Source organism: Lycium barbarum, chromosome 10 (assembly GCF_019175385.1).
Source record: "Lycium barbarum isolate Lr01 chromosome 10, ASM1917538v2, whole genome shotgun sequence".
Classification (NCBI taxonomy): domain Eukaryota; kingdom Viridiplantae; phylum Streptophyta; class Magnoliopsida; order Solanales; family Solanaceae; genus Lycium; species Lycium barbarum.
The window spans coordinates 110,679,998-110,700,653 of record NC_083346.1 but is presented as its reverse complement, the minus strand read 5'-3'; the positions used below and the strand labels follow the sequence as shown (position 1 = coordinate 110,700,653).

General features: G+C 40.6%; 1 long non-coding RNA gene and 1 other non-coding gene across 2 annotated transcripts; one reads left to right on the top strand and one right to left on the bottom strand.

Moving 5' to 3' along the window:
• Positions 1-7,979: 7,979 nt before the first annotated feature.
• LOC132616356 (small nucleolar RNA R71) lies at positions 7,980-8,085 on the top strand. The gene has a single exon (XR_009573143.1). It is a non-coding gene; the product is annotated as a small nucleolar RNA R71 (small nucleolar RNA).
• Positions 8,086-14,056: 5,971 nt separating this feature from the next.
• On the bottom strand, positions 14,057-19,438 carry LOC132615829 (uncharacterized). Its single transcript, XR_009572857.1, has 2 exons — positions 14,448-19,438; positions 14,057-14,363 (listed from the first exon to the last, which is right to left on the bottom strand). It is a non-coding gene; the product is annotated as an uncharacterized LOC132615829 (long non-coding RNA).
• Positions 19,439-20,656: the final 1,218 nt, after the last annotated feature.

The window sequence follows — 20,656 nt, the reverse complement described above, 5'->3', positions numbered from 1 at the left end:
AGGCTCGGCTGTCGCAGCAGTAGTGGCAGACCCCTAAGGAGGATCCTGTGTGGCCGGAAGTGGTGGTGGAGGCCTTGCCTCCGAAATAGCTAGTGTGGCTGCATCACCCTGTGTACCGACAGTAGATGGAGCACCTGTCGTGGGAGCCTCCGGTCCAGTAGCGGCAGCACCAAACTCGGAACCTCCTGGATCAGTCCCATAAGCACGGCTCGGACTCCACTCTAACTGAGTGTCGTCCTCATCACCGGACTGATCTGCCTCCTGGTCCTTTTTGCTTACCGGCTTGTTTTTTCTCCAATCCCCCACATGTGCGGCTGTAATGGTACCGTCCCACTCTGGAAGCGGAATTATTCTTGCCCGTCGACACAATGCCGTGATAAGGCATGGAAAGACCATGTTCTGGTTTGGCTTGTGTGCCCAGACATGCAGCTCCTCCGCTATCAATTCCCCAATATCCATCGGGTATCTCGACATGAAGGATGCAATAGTGACTGCCTGATTGGTGGACAGGGTATTATCTGCCTGTGTTGGAGTGATCCGATACCGCAGCAAAGTCCACCAAAATTTGGCCTCCGTGGACAAACAACTCTTAGCGATCTTAACCTTCCCATCGTTAGTCCATTTCTGCTCATGTGGCTCGGATGTGATGAGTGCTGCAGTCCATTGCCTGACGGATTTGTTGTCCTTCCTGTCTCGTTTGTCTAAGAACAGGCTCAGATCAGTGGGAGCTACAAAGTCATCGCCAAACAGGACCCTGTTGATGGCTTTGGCGGAGATATTAACCAAGGAGTTCCGAACCGTCACATTCTCCAGCATTGGGATGTGATGCTAGGCAAGACTTGGCTTTTTCATCGACCTCAAGACGGCCCCCATAGGATGCATAGAACTCCCGCACAATATGCGGAGCATATTCTCCCGGCTCATGAGTGAAGGCATCTAATTTGTATCTTTTGATGGTATCATCCAGCTGTGGGTGTGCTGAAATACCATCGAAGATCAGCCGTCGTTCTTCAAATATTTTCCTCGACGGCTGCCCACCATTCTCAGACCCGTCCATCCCTTGGTCATACAACTCCTTTGACCCCTTTACCGAGAACCGCAACTTCTCGTCATCCAAATGTTTGGTCCTGACGACCAGCTTACGACCCTTCGGTGGCGTACCATCAACCGGATCACTGCCCTCACTAGGCCCTACTGAGTCACTCTCTGGTGTAGTCTGGGTGGCTGCCCCCCTGCTTGATGCTTCCGCGTCCGAATCCCCCTCTTCAGACTGGGAGGCTTCCGACGCAGATTTTGATGGAGTCATGGGTGAGGGCAGGGTTGATGTGGTTGCCATTTTGTCTTGGGTGGGGGCCCCCCGGACTTTAGGTGGCGGTATAACCTCGGCATACTCGGATCCTGATTGTTCCCCTTCCGAAGTGGAAGGTTCATCTATCAATCTTGAATCCGAGCGCGCTCTCTGTTTCTTGCCCGTGCTATGGGCCCCCGCTCTCGTTGCTTTTCTTTTCTGACCCATTCCTGTAAAAGACACCACATATCAGTTATTATTGAACAATCAACCAAAGATAAGAATATATGACTGTGCACAGAATACATGTTCTGTCTGTGGTCGTAAACACAAAAGACGGACCGTAAACTGGTTTACGGTCCGTAAACTGCGATCGTAAATTGAGCAATCATCTGCAGAACATTCTGTCCCCTAGTGAAGTCCTAAATACGGACCGTAAACTGGTTTACGGTCCGTAAAGTCAGATCGTAAACTAGGATTCCTTTAGGATGTCATTCTGTCCACTTAACATGCTTAAATACGGACCGTAAAGTGCAATACGGTCTGTAATGTGCAATCGTAATTCGCACCACAGACACACCTATTTTGATTTCACAATTTCATATCATATCTCGGTTTCACATTGTGTTGGGGTTTAGGATACTCAGACTTTGCCTATTTTTCTAGCAATATTCATAATTCCCGCGAGTGTCAAGCCATTGGTGGGCAGACCAAAAACTTCAAATTTTGAAGTATGGAATGCCCTCCAACCCATTTGGGTGTTATTAACAATTACCCACGAGAATTAAAAACATTGAACACCTCTATCCCCTCACTAGATCATTAACCAAGGGAATTAAGCACTTAATTTCACCAACCCAGTCTAAACAATCATTTACCACCAAGTTCAAGTTCACAGATAACAAAGAAGGATGTGGAGCATGAGTCATACCTTTCAATGATGAATCAGACCACTAGAAACACAGATTTGTAGAGCACCACTGCAATCACACACGAAATTAAACCTAGGGCAGAGGGAGATTTCGAATTCTTGGTGAGATGGAATTTTTGGTGGGCTGGGTTTTGATTTTTTCTTTGTTTTTGGTGGAGTTTTCGTATTTATGGTGGTTAGGAAGATGGAAGGTGATGGTTTAATGGTGGGTAGACGTGGGGATGGAATAGAAATTGAAAGGGAAATCGTGAAGATGGAGGGAGACGTGAAGGTGAGGTGAAAGAATGGAGGGAAGTTGATGCGGTGAGATAGTGTGTATATACCCTTTGGTTTAATTTGCGTGTTATTTAAACCTGTGTTACTTTTTTTTTTTATATTTCTAAATACGGTCCGTATATCGATTTACGGCCCGTATTTAGAGATGTTATTGTGGGCAGTACACTGTATTGTCTCATGTTAGTTTACGTTCAGGTTTACGGACCGTATTGTGAAATACGGTCCGTCCTACGTGGTCGTAAACCAGCATGTTACATTACAGTGCTCACTATTCTGCAGCATTGTTAAATACGCTCTGTGGTACGAGCCGTATTATGAAATACGGTCCGTATACTTCAGGCGTCTTTTGCAATGTTGCAGAACAGTGTCTGATAACTGAACTTACCTGCATCTCAGCAGAATTTTTCTGTCACATATTCCTGCACCAAAACAACCATTACCCTATATGTACGAAGAACAACAAAGAAAAATAAACATTACACTTGGGTTGCCTCCCAAGAAGCGCTTGATTTAACGTCGCGGCACGACGGTGGTGACCAATCACTCCTTCTCTTGGTACACCAGATCATTGTTCGTGCCGAGGTGTTTCAACCTGTAGCGATCAACAATCCTATCCTCCGAAACCATTCCGTGGTAGTGCTTCAATCTCTGCCCATTCACCTTAAATGTCCGAGTACCATCTCCGGACTTTAATTCAACCGCGCCATGGGGTGAGGCACCTACCACCTCAAACGGACCAGACCACCTGGATTTGAGCTTACCTGGTAGCAACTTCAGCCGAGAGTTAAACAGTAATACAGAGTCGCCCTTGTAGAACTCTCGCTTCAGAATCTTTTTGTCATGGTATTGCTTCATCCTTTCTTTATAAAGGGCTGCACTCTCATATGCCTGGTACCGAAATTCATCCATCTCATTCAATTGAAACAACAGCAGCTTGGTCGCTTCCTCCCAATCTATGTTCAGCTTCTTCAGCGCCCACATAGCTTTGTGTTCAAGTTCAACCGGCAAGTGATAAGCTTTTCCGAATACAAGCTTGAAGGGTGAAGTCCCAATTGGAGTCTTGAAAGCAGTCCGGTATGCCCATAGAGCGTCATCGAGCTTGCGGGCCCAATCAGTTCTATTGGCATTAACAGTCTTTGCTAGAATACTTTTAATCTCCCTATTGGACACTTCAACCTGTCCACTTGTCTGAGGGTGATACGGCGTTGCCACCCTATGCTTTACACCATATTTTTCCATCAGTCCCGCGAACACTTTATTGCAAAAGTGGGATCCACCATCGCTGATTATCGCCCTCGGAGTCCCAAAACGAGTAAATATGTTCTTTTTAAGGAACCCCATAACACTCTTGGTCTCATTATTGGGTAAAGCCACCGCCTCAACCCATTTTGACACATAATCCACAGCTACCAAGATGTATTTCATTCCACCAGAACTCACAAAAGGTCCCATAAAGTCGATCCCCCAGACATCGAACACTTCCACCGCCATAACAAAATTCATAGGCATCTCTTGCCTTCTGCCGATATTCCCTTGCCTTTGACATTGATCACAGGACCGCACCAAAAGATTAGCATCATGAAAAATAGTCGGCCAGTAATAGCCGCACTCAAGTACCTTGGCTGCAGTCCGGTTTCCGCTATGATGACCCCCAACAGGAGAGTCATGGCATGCCTTTAGAATTGTCATTACTTCACTTTCCGGAACACAACGCCGAATGATGTTATCAGCGCATGTGCAGAACAAATAAGGCTCGTCCCAATAGTACTGCCGAGCATCCCGCAAGAATTTCTTCTTTTGGTAAGTTTTGATATCATCGGGAACTATACCTGTTACCAAATAATTGGCAAAATCAGCATACCATGGTGCTACCTCATTTGACACCGCCAACACCCTCTCGTCTGCAAAACATCATCTATATCAAGCTCATCAGACGGTCTCCCAGCTTCTTCAAGCCGAGAGAGATGGTCAGCCACCTGGTTTTCAGTGCCCTTTCGGTCTTTTACCTCAAAATCGAACTCTTGCAGCAGTAGCACCCATCTGATCAGTCGCGGCTTTGCTTCCTTCTTTGCCATGAGGTATCTCAAGGCTGCATGATCAGTATAAACCACAACTTTGGACCCCAACAAGTAGGCCCAAAATTTCTCGAAGGCAAACACAATGGCAAACAACTCTTGCCCCGTCACTGTGTAATTCATCTATGCAGCATTCAGCGTTCTGCTAGCATAATAGATCGGGTGCATAATTTTATTATGCCTCTGCCCAAGCACAGCACCTATTGCGAAACCACTAGCATCACACATCAGTTCGAATGGTAGGGACCAGTCAAGAGCAACAATAATAGGAGCAGTAGTGAGACGCACTTTTCACTCCTCAAACGCCTTGTGGCACTTCTCATCAAACACAAATTTAGCCTCTTTTTCAAGAAGCTTGCACAAGGGATTGGCAACTTTAGAGAAATCTTTGATGAAGTGCCTGTAGAACCCAGCATGCCCCAAGAAACTTCGGACACCTCTGACTGAGATAGGTGGAGGAAGTTTGGAGATCACATCAATTTTTGCTTGATCGACCTCGATTCCCTTTTCAGAGATTTTGTGACCGAGGACGATTCCTTCCTTCACCATAAAATGGCATTTCTCCCAATTCAGCACCAGATTAGTCTCTTTACACCTTTTTAGCACTTGACCCAGATGGCCAAGACAATCATCAAATGAGTCACCCACCACTAAAATATCATCCATGAACACCTCCAAGAAATCCTCCACCATGTCGGAGAAGATTGACATCATGCACCTCTGAAAGGTCGCTGGTGCATTACATAAACCAAAAGGCATCCGACTGAATGCAAATGTCCCATAAGGACAAGTGAACGTGGTCTTCTCCTGATCTGCCAGAGCAATGTTGATCTGATTGTAACCCGAGTAACCATCAAGGAAACAATAATAAGAACGCCCTGCTAGTCTATCCAACATCTGATCAATGAAGGGCATAGGGAAATGGTCCTTGCTCGTGGCTGTGTTGAGCTTGCGATAATCCATGCAAACTCTCCAACCGGTGACAGTTCTGGTCGGGATCAACTCATTCTTAGCATTCGGTACAACAGTGATGCCGCCCTTCTTAGGAACACATTGGACCGGGCTCACCCATTTACTATCAGCGATCGGGAAAACCACGCCTGCATCTAGCCATTTGATGATTTCTTTCTTGACGACCTCTTGCATATTCTCATTTAGTCGCCTCTGATGCTCTACACTTGGTTTGCTGCCCTCCTCCAACTGAATTTTGTGCTCACAGATCCCAGATGGGATACCTCGAATATCTGCTATGGTCCAACCAATAGCACGCCTATACTCCCTCAATACCTCCAAAAGCTGCACAATTTGCTCCTCAGTCAATGAAGCTGAAACAATCACCGGTAATGTGTTGTCGGGACCAAGGAACTCATATTTCAGGTGTGACGGGAGTTGCTTAAGCTCCAACTTAGGTGGCTCAATGATTGAAGGCTTTACTGGAGGAGTTGTTCTATTTTCCAGATCAAGACTCAGCTTCTTTGGGTGGTATGTGTATGAGCCCAACCCAACAAGTGAGTTAACTGTCTCCTCATAGCCTTCCATGTCTTCAGCATCGAAATTTATCAGAATGCCAGCCAAAGCCTCGCCCAAGCTCTCTTCTTCCATTTTGAACTCCACTGCATCATCAACTACATCAAATGAATCAATTACCGAAATGCTCTCATAAGCACTTGGTAACTTCATCCCTTTGCTAGCCTGAAAAGTCACTTCTTCATTGTTGACTCGAAACTTGATTTCATTTTTCTCAGAATCCATCAGAGCCCTCCCTGTAGCAAGGAAAGGCCTCCCCAGAATGATAGGAATGTCTCGATCAATAGCACAGTCAAGAATCATAAAGTCAGCGGGCAACAAAAACTCACCAACCCGCACAATGACATCATCAACCACCCCAACAGGTCTTTTGATAGACCTATCAGCCATCTGCAACTTCATCGTAGTCGGCCTTGGCATTCCCAAACCTGAATGCTTATATATAGCAAGGGGCATCAAATTTATACTCGCCCCATTATCACACAAAGCACGAGCAAATTCATGGTACCCAATAGAACAAGGAATGGTGAACGCCCTAGGATCTCCCTTTTTCTGAACAGTTGTGGTTGAGATAATAGAACTCACAGTGTGAGTCAAACTCACGGTTTCATGTTGAAACGTATTCTTATTGGTCAGCAACTCCTTCAGATACTTTGCAAAACCGGGCATCTCCTTGACAGCTTCCAAGAAGGGAAAATTTAGAGATAACTGCTTCAGCTGATCATAAAACTTCTCAAACTTAGCATCTTCATTCTTCTTTACCAACCTCTGAGGAAAAGGAGGTTTAGATTTGAAGAGCTGTGTCAAAGGGCGAAGAGCCCCTTTTACAGCCTGCTTGCTAGTGTCATCAGCTTCTCTTACTATCTCTAGAATATCAGCAACCTTCTGGTCAGCAAGGATCTCATCAGCAATAATAGGTGCGTTAGACTGCACCTCATTCTCATCATCTATCGGCTCAAGATCAATCACCTCTTCAGCAGCTCCCTGTATTGTTTTACCACTTCTAGTGGTAATGGCAAACACATTGTTTAAACTGCCTCCCCCATTCTTCGGATTTGGGATGGTGTCACTTGGAAGTCCTCCCTTTTTCGGAGGGTGCTGCTCTCTAGAAATATCCCTCATCTGCGACTCAAGCTTCTGAATAGCCGCTGTATGAGAGCCCACTGTTTCTGTCAACCCGGATAAAGTCCTCTCAGACTTTGATTGATTGGCCAGAATCTTCTCAAGCATTGCTTCAACTTTCGAACTACCCTGCTCTGATGCTTGCCCTTTTAGAGGTATATATGGATTGGAACTCTTGTTCCCAAAATTGTTGCTGTTGTTGTAGCTCCCTTGGTTCGCACCACCATAGTTATTGTTGTAGTTCCCAGAGTTGTTGTAAGCACCTTGACCTTGCTGAGGTTTCCATTGATTCTGATTCTGATAGCCACCTTGGTAATTCTGTCGCTGATAACCCCTTTGAGAGTTATTAACATAGTTAGCATCTTCAACCTGCATAGGTGGCCCTTCAGGGAACTGACCATCTGGAGCATGGTACATCCCTTTTGGCAAAACTGCATCTTCCTCACAAACATTTACCTTCTTGATTTGAGACTCATCAAACTTCTTCGTCAGCAAGGAGATATTTGTTGCAAGTTCTGCCAATGTTTGCTGGGTATCCTGATTCTCCTTCACTATATTCTGGAGCATAGCACTACCATATGGTACCACATCAGCATTGTTCGAGTGCCAAGCCTGATTATGAGTTGTCAGCTTGTTGAGTATTATGGTCACTCGTCGGAAGGTATTGTTCATAAAACACCCATCAGCCGCATTGTTGGCCACTGACTGTGTCACTGGATCTAACCCTCGGTAGAACTTCTCCATCAATATATTTTCCGGAAAACCATGATTTGGGATCTTCTGTAGATATTCTTTGAACCTCTCCCAGGCTTCATATAGTTGTTCCCCCGGTCGCTGCTTGAATTCATATATCTTGTCTCGAATCTCAGCCTTCTTACTTGGGGGATACCACTTTTTAAGAAACACAGTAACCATCTCTGCCCATGAAGTAATTGAATTTCGGGGCAGCTTCTCGAACCATGTTCTAGCCTCTCCAGCTAAGGAATACTTGAATAGCCTCAACCGAATAGCATCTTGTGGAACATTGTTCTGGACGTGATTAGCACGCACATCCACAAAATTTTGCAAATGACGTTGAGGGTCATTCTCGGTAGAGTTCAGAAAGTACCCCTCAAGTTTCAGCAGCTGATAAAGAGATGAGTCAATTTTCACAGTAGCCGCCCCAACTCGAGGTTGAACAATGGCAGATGCATAGTCATCCTCTTGAACCAGTTCAGCAAAAATATTCTCATCATCAGATTCATCCGTTTGATTATTCAACCGATTCACCTGATTACCCGCACGCTGATTCTGCTGATTTTGATTCATGATCACCTGGTTTACACAGAGTAGCAAACAAGGTGTGATGGAATAAGCAAAAGACTTTAATCAAAGCAAACACTATTTAGTAATTTCAAAACCGTATTCCCCGGCAACGGCGCCAAAATTTGATACGCTCAAATTACACCTATTAATGGCATAACGCGGATGTTGTCAAATATAGTAACCCAACGAGGTTGGGGTCGAATCCCACAGGGAATATGGTGTGAAAAGGGTACTAAAATCGTAGATGCTAAGTTCTAGGTCTAATGGCTTAATCCGATAAGTTGTGTAAAAGTTGGTTTTTCTATGACTAGTTGCTAAATTATTGCTTTGGTGAATACTTATGGTAAAAGAAACTAAGGTTGTGTCCCCGTTAGATAGAGTGTATGATCATGGGTATTGATCTTGATATACTTGTAATGGATCATTATATGAATGCATTTAATCTCTATGTGAATCTTTACTATTTCCCAATAAATAAAGATTATATTTTTCTATGATTTTCCCAAATATAAGAAAGTGATTATGAAGAACGATTAATCGTGCCAAGTAAATTCCTCTTATTCCTAAGTGAATTTATTAAACAAAGTTTAAAGCTTTGAGTTCTTGTTAATTATTCTTACCAACCCTAATTATTTTTCCAAATAAATTTAGGGTTTATGGCTTTAATCAATGTTTGCAACCATTAATTATGAATGAAGAATGAAGAATAACTAAACCCTAATAATCCATTATTTGTATATCAATCACAACCCAATCACAAAACACCCATCATTAGGTTCACAACCCTAGTAAGGGAATTTAGTTACTCATGACGAAGAACAAGGAATAAGAAATTGAAGAATTCATAAGTGCTTACTTTGGAATGAAAAGGGAATTGAGAATACTTGAATTGATGTTTGAATCTTCAAAAACTAGAGAGAATTTTATGTTCTAAGTCAAGAGACAAAAATATATTGAATGATGAATATTAAAACCCTACAATGACTATTTATAGGTTTTGAAATTACATAAGTTACAGATTTTGCACTTCAGTCCCGTCATGATGAAATACGGTCCGTAAATCACTTTACGGACCGTAAAGATGGTTTACGCCCTCGTCGTCTTCTCAGCTGTGTGGAACTCAACCTTCCAAAAGACGGACTGTAAACTGGTTTACGGTCCGTAAACTTCGTGGTCGTCTTTCACTTCGCTAATCTCAGACTTTCTGCCAGACGCTTGAATGCTAAATACGTGATGGAATACGGACCGTAAACTGTAATACGGTCCGTAAACCTAGCTCGTAAACCACCATCTTCTCAGTTTGACTTTCTGGTTCTGTTATCCTTAAACACGACCATGGAATACGGCCCGTATTGTAGAATACGGTCCGTAAACTTCAATTTACGACCATGATCTGCACCTCAACTGTGATCTTGCCAAATCTGTTCCTTCACCTGAAAAACACTAACAAACACGTAAAATCACATTGACTTGCTTAACAACAAGTAAAACTTATAGCCGAAAAGTATCGATTGTGGCGTAAAAATCACGCCACATCACTAAGCAGGACAAGTTTAGTCCTAGAGCTGTCAGGGCGGTCCCAGTTGGTTATGGTTCATCTCAGAAGGGATATAAGGTGTTTGATTTGGAAAATAGGGTCTTCTTTACTAGCAGGGATGTAATGTTCATGGAGAATATATTTCCCCTCAAAGGGGGTACAGATGAAAACCTTGGTCCCATTCAGTCCCATGATCAACTTTCATTTGATGATCTGATCCACCCACAACCTATAAGAATCCTTTCTGTCCAAAATGAGCCTATATTACCACAACTAGATAGCACTCAACCTATAAGAACCCCTTCTGCTCCAAATAAGCCCACATTACCACAACCAGATAACAATATCCAACCAAATGACATTTTGCCAATACCTGCACTTGATGTTTCAACTCCTACTGCACACACATCTGAAATTGATGATGAGTCTCACCATATTCTTGCACCATAACAAACAACACAACAGGCTGCTAGAAAGTCCTCTAGAACCAGCAGACCTCCCATTTGGCACAAAGATTACCTCACAAAAAATGGTTCATAGGTGCTTGTATTCTATTTCATCTGTGGTGGATTATACTGGATTGTCAGCTAAGTATCAGAGTTTTGTGACTCATTTCTCAAATGAAATTGAGCCAACTAGTTATGCAGAAGTTGCAAGAGATGTGAGATGGGTTGATGCCATGAAGGCAGAAATTCAGGCACTAGAAGACAACAAGACATGGGAATTGGTGTCACTTCCAAAAGGCAAGAAAGCCATAGGGTGCAGATGGGTCTACAAGGTGAAATACAAGGCATCTAGTGAGGTGGAGAGACTGAAAGACAGGCTAGTTGCAAAGGGGTACAACCAAAAGGAAGGGTTGGACTATCAAGAGACTTTTTCACCTGTGGTGAAGATGTCAACAGTGAGATCAGTCGTCTCTATTGCTGCTGCCAAGCAGTGGACAATCCATCAAATGGATGTCTACAATGCTTTCCTCCAAGGAGACTTATATGAAGAGGTCTTCATGAATATTCCAGAAGGTTTTGATGTCAAAGGCAGTCACAACAAAGTATGCAGGCTTTTGAAGTCCTTGTATGGTTTAAAACAGGCTTCAAGACAGTGGAACATAAAACTTACCACTGCTCTCACTTCATCTGGTTTTCATCAGAGTCTTAGAGATTATTCTTTATTCACTAAGAATGAAGGGGACAAGATTGTCATTGTTCTGGTTTACGTGGATGATCTACTTCTTACTGGGAATGATGCATCGATGATTCAACACACCAAGGAAGCATTACAATATGCCTTCAAGATCAAAGACTTGGGAGAATTGAGGTATTTCCTTGGCATAGAATTTGCCAGAAGTGCTGCAGGGATTCTACTGCACCAACGCAAATATTCCCTTGAGCTCATAGCTGACATGGGCATGGCAGGAGGCAAACCAGTCTTTTCTCCCATGGAAACTAACTTCAAACCTACAACTACTGATTTTGATCAGTATGTCCTTTCCACTTCTCAGTCTACTTCTCCTCAGTCTGATCCTCCTTTGTCAAATCCTAGCTCTTATAGAAGGCTTATTGGGAGACTGCTGTACCTCACCACTACCAAGCCAGACATTGCTTTCACTGTGCAATGTCTGAGCCAATTTATGCATGCCCCTAAGACTTCACACATGGATGCAGGTCTTAGACTTGTTAGATATATCAAACAGGAACCAGGCTTGGGTATTCTCATGTCCAGTACCAGTGTTCCACACCTCAGTGTTTATTGTGATGCTGATTGGGGCTCTTGCATTACAGTAGAAGGTCTATCACAGGATACTTGGTCACATATGGGTCTTCACCTATCTCGTGGAAGTCCAAGAAACAGGCCACTGTCTCCAGAAGTTCAGCTGAGGTTGAATATAGGGCAATGGCTTCCTCAGTGGCAGAAATAGTTTGGCTGCCTGGTCTATATCAAGAACTTGGCATTGATGTCATGCTTCCAATCTCATTATTTAGTGACAGTAAATCAGCAATGCAGATTACTGCTAACCCAGTCTTCCATGAGCGCACTAAACACATTGACATTGATTGTTATTTCATAAGGGAGAAGATTCAGGAGGGCCTCATTGTCACTTCTTACTTGCCTTCCATTGATCAACCTATTGATTTGCTCACTAAAGCCCTTGGTCGTGTTCAACATGCTCATTTACTGTCCAAGCTAGGGATGAAGAACACCTTCATATCTCCTAGGTTGAGGGGGGAGGGGTGTAAAAGAGATAGGCAAGTGCACAGATGTTCCTTGAGGTGCAGTGTAGTGTATCAACTCTTTAATTAATTAGAGCAGTCTTTGTACAGTCAAAGTTAGTTAGTTGCAATTAGTGAAGTCGGTTAGTTGAAGTGCTAGCTGGCATTGTACTGCCATGTATATATCCTCATTGTACTGCACATTCTCAATCTAATCAGATATTTTTCATTTTGCTCATTCTTAAGCTGAGCTTACATTTCCTCTGCAATGGCAGCTATCATTTTACTTGTTTTCTTCTTCTTTTCACTTCATTGAATTCATAGGTTCAAGCTATTTTCCATCAGTAAAACTCAGTATTCCTGATAAAGATCATCAAAATTCAGTATTAAAATAAAATAACATTACAGTCTATCAAAAAATAAGAAGCTTTAGATACATAAATTTGCTTTTCTGAAGTAAAAATTTTAACCTTTCAGCATTTATTTTTTATCCTATGGAAAATTACAACTAAAGCATAGAGGAAATGTAGCTCCCTCCAGCAACAGAGTTTCTAGCATGCGTTCAAAGATCTGAAATTTTACAGTTCATACTCCTAAATCTTAATTTATCATTAGCCGAAAACACCCAAATTAATCTCGCTTACTTCATTCTACCAACACTGTTACATTTACTTGATTTAAATGCTTTTTTGTTCAAGATAACGTACAAGCTAATCATCGATTTTAAAAGAAGGAAAATACAAAAATACAGATCAAAAAAGCCAAGGAGCAACATTAGCTAGTTGGACATTGTTCTTCAATTTATCAGCAATTGAATAAGAGAAAAAAATATAAACGCTGACATAAAGTCGTGTAGCAACGTCAGGGGAAAAACAAGATAATAAAAGCTGGCCCATGAGGGGCGAAGTAACGGGTTATTTAAATCAATTTCTATATGGTGCTAATTTCCAGCAACTGTGGAAAACCTTCTTTCTAACCCGCAGCAAAAGTACTACCACCATTTTTTTTAGTATTGACGGAGCATAAAATAAAAATATGGAGAAAGAATATTGTAGAGGCGGTCGGTGATGATGAGTTTCGTGCAGTTGGAGGGTGTTGACACGTAAATTAACCTAAATAAACTAGTGTCTTGAATGTCTAAACTATCGTTGATTTCAATTTTAATTACACACAAGCAAGCATGTCGATCCGGTACTTAATCCACTCTTCTATAATAATAGAAAAAAGTCATAAAATAAAGATTAAAGTTTGTGTAACATTTGTTTTTACTTTTTAATAGTCAGTTGACTTGCAATAAGAATCCTTTAAAAAACTAATTTTGTTTTCATTTATATTTATCAATCTAAGTTGACTTACATATCACGAACATGCATATCTCCACTCATAGGAATCGGGCGTACTAAGATCTTTCTTTCAATTACGTTAGATGCAAAAAAAAATATAGTCACAAAAAATTACAGATGCCAATAGCCAATTATTGTAAAAGAAAATAGCATTCTAATACTATTATTGCTCGAACTCTAAGGTAAGCATTGGATGAATTTAATAATATACATGCCAATTACATTTAAAATCACTTTAATGTTGTTCCAGCCACAACGACTAATATATTTTCTTGAAATTTTGCGCCTCACGCTGTCGCGCACTGTTTCTTACCACACAAAATAAACTGCTGGAAGTTGTTTCCATTCAATACAACCACAAAATGACAAAATCATAAAATGACAAGTCTGGAAACTCTGATGTGTACAATGGCTATTCTTAAGAAGAGTATAGACAAAACAGAAGGAAAAAAACGTCTTTTAATTGGTATGTGGATCTACCTTCTTATAGTGCACATATATAAGTGAGGATCATGTACACATCAAACCAGAGAGTACGTTTTCTGTAGAACATAAATCCTAATACATTCATAAATTTCAAATGCGAGAATATACCAACAATAGTAAAACATTCTTCACACAACTCTCAAATGCTTGGAGTAGCTATTACTTGTATATTTCAAGCAGCTGAGCGATAATACTTGGAAATGGCAAACCACAAGAATGAGAAGGCACAAAGCACACGCCCGTTACGGTCCTCCCCTTTCTTTATTCTGCAAATGTGAGATACATGAGGTCCACTGAATCTAAATTTAATAGAGAGAATAATTGAGAAACAACAATTATAACTAAAGTACCTGAGTCGTTAAACAAGTGCCAGAACGGTAAAAGTCTACTTAGCAAAGTTGCACCGCTGCTAATAGTAGTAATGGGACGGAAAGGACGAGTACAAGGCCAGGACTCCAGTGGAAATATTTTCATGATCAAGCACATGTAGGAGCCAAACAATATAGATACTGAGATTTGAGGCCATGGTTTCAGTGGAAAACAGCGTATAATGGAGATAACAATGGCTAACGATACTATGAAACCTGTTGAGTTAATAATATGAATAGTGAAGTGATAGTCAAATCTCTTATATCTTGGACTATTCGACCTGTATCATAGTCATAGATGTGATAAGCCTTGGCAATGAAACCGGGGGAGCGGCAAGCTGCTATAAGCAAAAGTGCACAACAGTAGCTAATTGACTAGCCACAGGTAATAGAACACGTTCTTTCTTTACTTGGCCGTAATGGTGTATAAACATGATCTTCCCTTCTCATTCTTAGAAGCATGTACTGCACAGCAGTTGCAGTCATTCTTTTCTAGATCTGAACTTGCCAACTCCAGCCCGTTTAGGGATCTTATCTTCTCCCATGTTGTTATAACGAAAAATAGGTAGATGACACAAGCTTTTTAAAGCATTAATTTAGTACGCATTACGTGAAAGTACTGACGTCTGCAAACTTGGTTATTTCTGGATCGCCAACAGATGCCAGAATAGTAGGCATAGCTACTATGCAACATGAAGCAGATAGTTTCGGACATCAAAAAAGGAATTGTTAAAGCGTCCATCACATCATATGGAAAATGAATTTAGCTCACCATGAAGTTTCAGTAACAACAAAGCTCATAATTGCATGTCAGCCTTCTAGGAATATATACTAGAATCATGACAAAGATGAAAAGAACCTATGCAAAATAAGGGAATTTCACAAGTAACCAGGCAGCAAGATAAGAAAAGGCATACTCTTAGGGGTTGTTTGGTTTGCAAACAAATTATACCGGGATTATACTGTGGGATTATAATACAAGAATTAAATAAAGAGGGCTATATTGCAGATTTTGGTCCAACTTCACTAAGTAAATATTAAGTGAAAAAAATCAACCACAAACCATATTTACCCATTTCGCCTACTTCTCACCAGAGGTCTATATGTCAAAATGGATTCCAACTGCCAGACAGTATCAAAATAGGAAATAAGATAATACAACAATAGGAGCAGATCTTGAGTAGACATAGTGGATTCGACCGAACCCACTACTTCAAAAGAACGCGGATGCAGTGGTTTTGGAAATCTACTGATTCTAAATTACAACAATGTTCTTCGAAATAATCTTACATAGAACTGTTTTAAGACTCTCTCCATGGGTAGGACATATCTATAGAGGAGCATGGTCCTTGGAACACTTTTTTCTTGCTTCCCAAACTAGTTAACCTCCTTTTGTGGTCACAGTTTTGAGATAATAGCACATTCCAAAGACGCATTGTACATAAGCAGCATCTCTAAGATTTTATTCAAGCAGGACTTGAACCAAATAGCTCTGTACCCATAATACCTCAAGAATTTATTAAAACCATTATTCTTAACTACATGGGAAAACCATATCGATCTCACCCTGATATAGTACTCTTTAATGAACAACCACCATCCGAAAGGACCAAAACTACCTAAGAGCCTTTTAATGACTGCCCCTATCCTTCAAAATCGCATAGAAAAGAAATGACCCCGCAATTTTTCCTACTTAATGAAAATTCAATAACAAGCCAGCGCTAGCAGACTATGATTTGCGACATACCAGCTGGAAGCAACTATTCACAACCTTAAAGAAAGTTCTCTTGATAATCTCATATGCACCTCAGGTTCAGGTTTGTATAGGCCGCGAGACAGGTAAAAATGTTGCGCACAGACAGATACACTCCTAAATTCAGTAATAAAGATTGAAGGGGACAGGGAGGAACACCCATATGGGACCCTACGTTGGACTGTTTCCTGATAGGTGGCGTATTTAAGTCCACGCTGATGGTAAGAAGAGAGTATTTCAGCAAGCAGTTGCCACAGCACAGCTCAATCAAAATCAGTTGCATCTTGGAGGCTTTTGCTATGTACAAATCAACAAGTGGATGAGTGAAAACTCTCTCAATATGCAGAGACCAGGCATCTTCAGCATCAAACAGCTAAAACTAGCATTGAAGTGTCTTCCTAACTCCTCACTGCTAAGGAAGTGCTATGTCACTGGTGTTCGTAATCCAACAGAACATATGGGAGACAACATTGTCTGCTTCTTAACATAGTTCTCACTGAAAAGCCAGCTATCAGAAGGAAATAACATCTTTATATATGCTTATGCCCTTCCTCGTTAAGTATATACAATCTAGCTATCGCCTTTGGTTTCTGCCTTTCTTTCACAAGTCTTTTTTTTTTTTTTTTGTAAGGAAAAAAGCTGGTATCTGAACAGCATTTTTTAGCGCAGAACTTTAGTAATATGCCTCCAAACTTTTGACAAAAATACCAACCCTGCCTAGTTCATAAATATAAATATGCGATCAGATCCATAAACTTGTCTCAATTGGATAAGCACATACGAAGTAGAACCAAACCTAATCCTTGTAAATCCATATATATGCTTGCATGTCCATATTTGTCTCCAATGGATAAGCACATACGAAGTAGCACCAAACCTAATAATTACCTAAATATATGATTCAACTCCAAGGATACTGAAATTTCAACCTACTTTGCTCGGACCCTCCAAAAATACTGCCGCACCCGTGTTGGATCCTCGAAATATGCATAGTATTTGGAGGATCCGACATACGCCTGACAATATTTTTGAAGAGTCCGAGCAACATTCAATAATGCCAATGGTTAAAAGATGTAGCTGTTACATAAATGATAGATATGGCTAATGTGTACAAGCAGAACAACAATTTTTTGCCTGACTGCCCAATACAGCAACTGACATTTATCGATATATCCTACCAGAGGAAAGTGCAGATTAACCAGGTTGAAAGTATCAATTCAATCCATAGAAACGCTAAATTAGAACTTAAGATTATAAAGGGGCTCAACTTTCTCGTAGTAATAAATAAAGAAAGCCTCCAAAATAGGACATTATTTAGACCTGTGTTTCCTTGGTTATAGAATTACATGGATTCATAACTACTCCCTGTTTTCATTTCATGTGCCAATGTTTGACTTAACACGAAATTTGATAAGGAAATATTAACTTTTGGGGTTGATCCGACCAAGAAAGGCATGGGACTTTTGGGCATTGCTTGGGTCGAGCTAGGCTATTTAGTGATTATAAGCACCCTCACTGCACACTTTCTATATATCTGTCTCCGTCCAATCAAAGATGTCCATGCCTTTGAGATTTAGCAAGAGTTGAATTCTTCCTCTTGAGTGCTGGATGACTCTTCCGATTAATTAAGATAAGGGGAAGGCCAAAGCGTCAAAGTAAAGTAAGATTCAAATACTAGAAGTTAGGTCGGTCTTAAAGTTACCATCACATTTTACATATAAAAGAATGTTACTCAGGGTTAAATGAGAAAATAAATTATCTCCCAATGTAGGTCGGGCGTTATAGCATTTTTGATCCCTCAGCTATTAGTAAATTTTGATTTTAGTCATTGTGACTAAACACAGTAACCTTCAATTACTTGAAATGTGCGCTTTTGATGTCTTTGCTTGTGAATATTGAAAGAAAAAATAGATTTATTAACCGTTTGGGTATTTAATTACCATATGTTATGTCAAGCTTTTGTACTTTTACTTCATTATTGAGAGTAATACACTGTTAAAAATAGTTGTAGTATAACATATTTCCAACATAAAGGGACCAAAAACACATTTTAATTAATTCAAGGTTAAATGTGTTGAGCCATATATGAGAAGTAACCAATAAATGTGAGACCAAAACTGCTCTTTTTCAAAGAGACCAAAAACAAAAAAAAGTGCCACATAAAATGTATTACTCCCTCTGTCACAATTTATGTGATATTTTCCTTTTTATATTAGTCTGTCTAAAAAATAATGATACATTTCTATATTTAAAAATCATTTAACTTAAAACTTCCCCTTTTACCCTTAATCAAATGATTTACAGTCACACAAGTATCTAGTCTTCCTTTCTTTCTTAAACTCCGTGCCTAGTCAAACTATATCACATAAATTGAAATGGAGGGAGTAGTAAGTACTACTCCGACTTACTACTCTCTCCGGATAAAAAGAGTGTTCACTTAGCCTTTTTTTCTTGGATCAAAAAAAGTGTCCACATATTAAATCAAGAAAGAATTAATCTCATTTTTTCAAATTTGCCCCTATTAAGTGTTATGTGATCAAATTCCAATACATGTTTAATTAGGAGCAGTTTAGTCAAATTACCTATTTTTGTCTAGGAATTAGTATTTTCTTAAGGGGTGTGCAAATGGCTAAATTGACACTTTTTTTGATCTGGAGAGAATACATTCCAATGGTTATTCTACCCTTCGAGGAGTAACTTTCTTTTCTAACAACTTAATTTCTCTTAAGGCAATTTCGAGATACTACTATTTCTATCATCATTTATGACGCAAATTCAAATTGAGAGAAGAATCATAAACAAGAGAACAAACCTGATGATGTCGCTTAGCAAATGGTTCAACATACTTGCTACTGCCTACTGGGGATAGAATTGCAAAATGGGGTATTACAACTAACCCCTATGTATTCCTTATGCAGTTTGGCAATTAAATATTACGCCTCTTCTTTGAGTGTGAGACTTCAAGAAGTATATTGCAAAAAATTCTAGAAGATACCAAGACATCATGGGCTAAAATGGTAAGCTACAATGGCAGTAAGGTATTAGAAAGGGGAAGCAAAGGGGCAGGATTTTATAGAATCACTTTGGTTGTAGCAAGTTTACCACATTTGATAGGAGCGTAACTGCAGAATCCTCCACACAAGACAGAACAGAGAATACACTGTTCAGGCAAATCATCCGGAAAGTTCATTTGAGAGCACACCTAGTTTTGAAGTTAACGGTTTATGTTAGCAAGCTTAAGAGAGAAGGACATAAATGGTCCAGTAGGTTCAAAATAGTTCCTTAACTATGCACTTAACAGTTTTGATCCTTTAAGTTTGTCACAAGTTAATAAAAGTTGTCCCTTAACTATGAGGATTGGTTAGAAATTGTCACGACCCGACTAGGGGGCCATGACGGGTACCCGGAGCTGATTACCGAGCACCGCATATCATTCTAGCCTTCATACTCATCTCAAACAAACGAATCTCTCAAAGTAAACTTACTATGAAATGATCACCAACATATCCCAAATTATACATATAAATACGCATAGGCCCACAAGGCTACAAAGTGATATACAAGATATACACTAATAAGATCACATAGCACCTACTACCCACACATATGTATCTACGAGTCTCTACTAGAATACTAAGATTATAAGGACGGGACAGGACCTCGCCATGCCCCAAATATGTGCACAAAAGAATATACCAATGAGCGACAACTCCGGAGTAGTGGAGTGCTCATGTACAGCTACTGGTAAGACTCCTAGGTATCCGGGCCGTCTCCCTGTCTACCTGTGGGCATGAACACAGCGTCCATAAAAGGAAGGACGTCAGTACTAACAATATACTGAGTATGTAAGGCATATATGATAATATCATAAGTATAGAAGGCATAAGAAGAAAGGATAATTGTAGCTACTTTCCTCTTGAGGCGGAATCATACATGCTTACTTTTACCTTTAAAGCATATCACATATACATACATAAACTGTCTGAATCAATAACATCATTAGCTTGCGTCCGGGCCTCCCGCCACTCCTCCTCCTCCTCCCACCCCTCCCCCCTCCCCAACCCCTCCCCCTCCCCCCACACAAAAAAAAAGTATTGAAAAGTTTTTATTTTTTGCACCACCTACCCCCCCCCCCCCCCCAACACACACACACAAAAAACAAATCTTGAAAAGAAGATTTGAATTATATTTTTTGGTTTCTTACTTCCCCCACCCACCCCAAAAAAAAATTAATTTTGTTTTAAAAAAATATTTTGAAAAGTTTTTATTTTTGGTTTTTTGCACCCCCCCCCCCCCCCTCCCTCCTCCACTCCAAAAAAAAAATCTTGAAAGGAAGTTTTGAATTTATTTATTTATGGGTTTAGGAAAAGTTTTGAATAAAATCCAGGTTGTTGTTGTGTGTTTGTAGTGAATAGATGGTTTTTCTGTTGCTATCTTG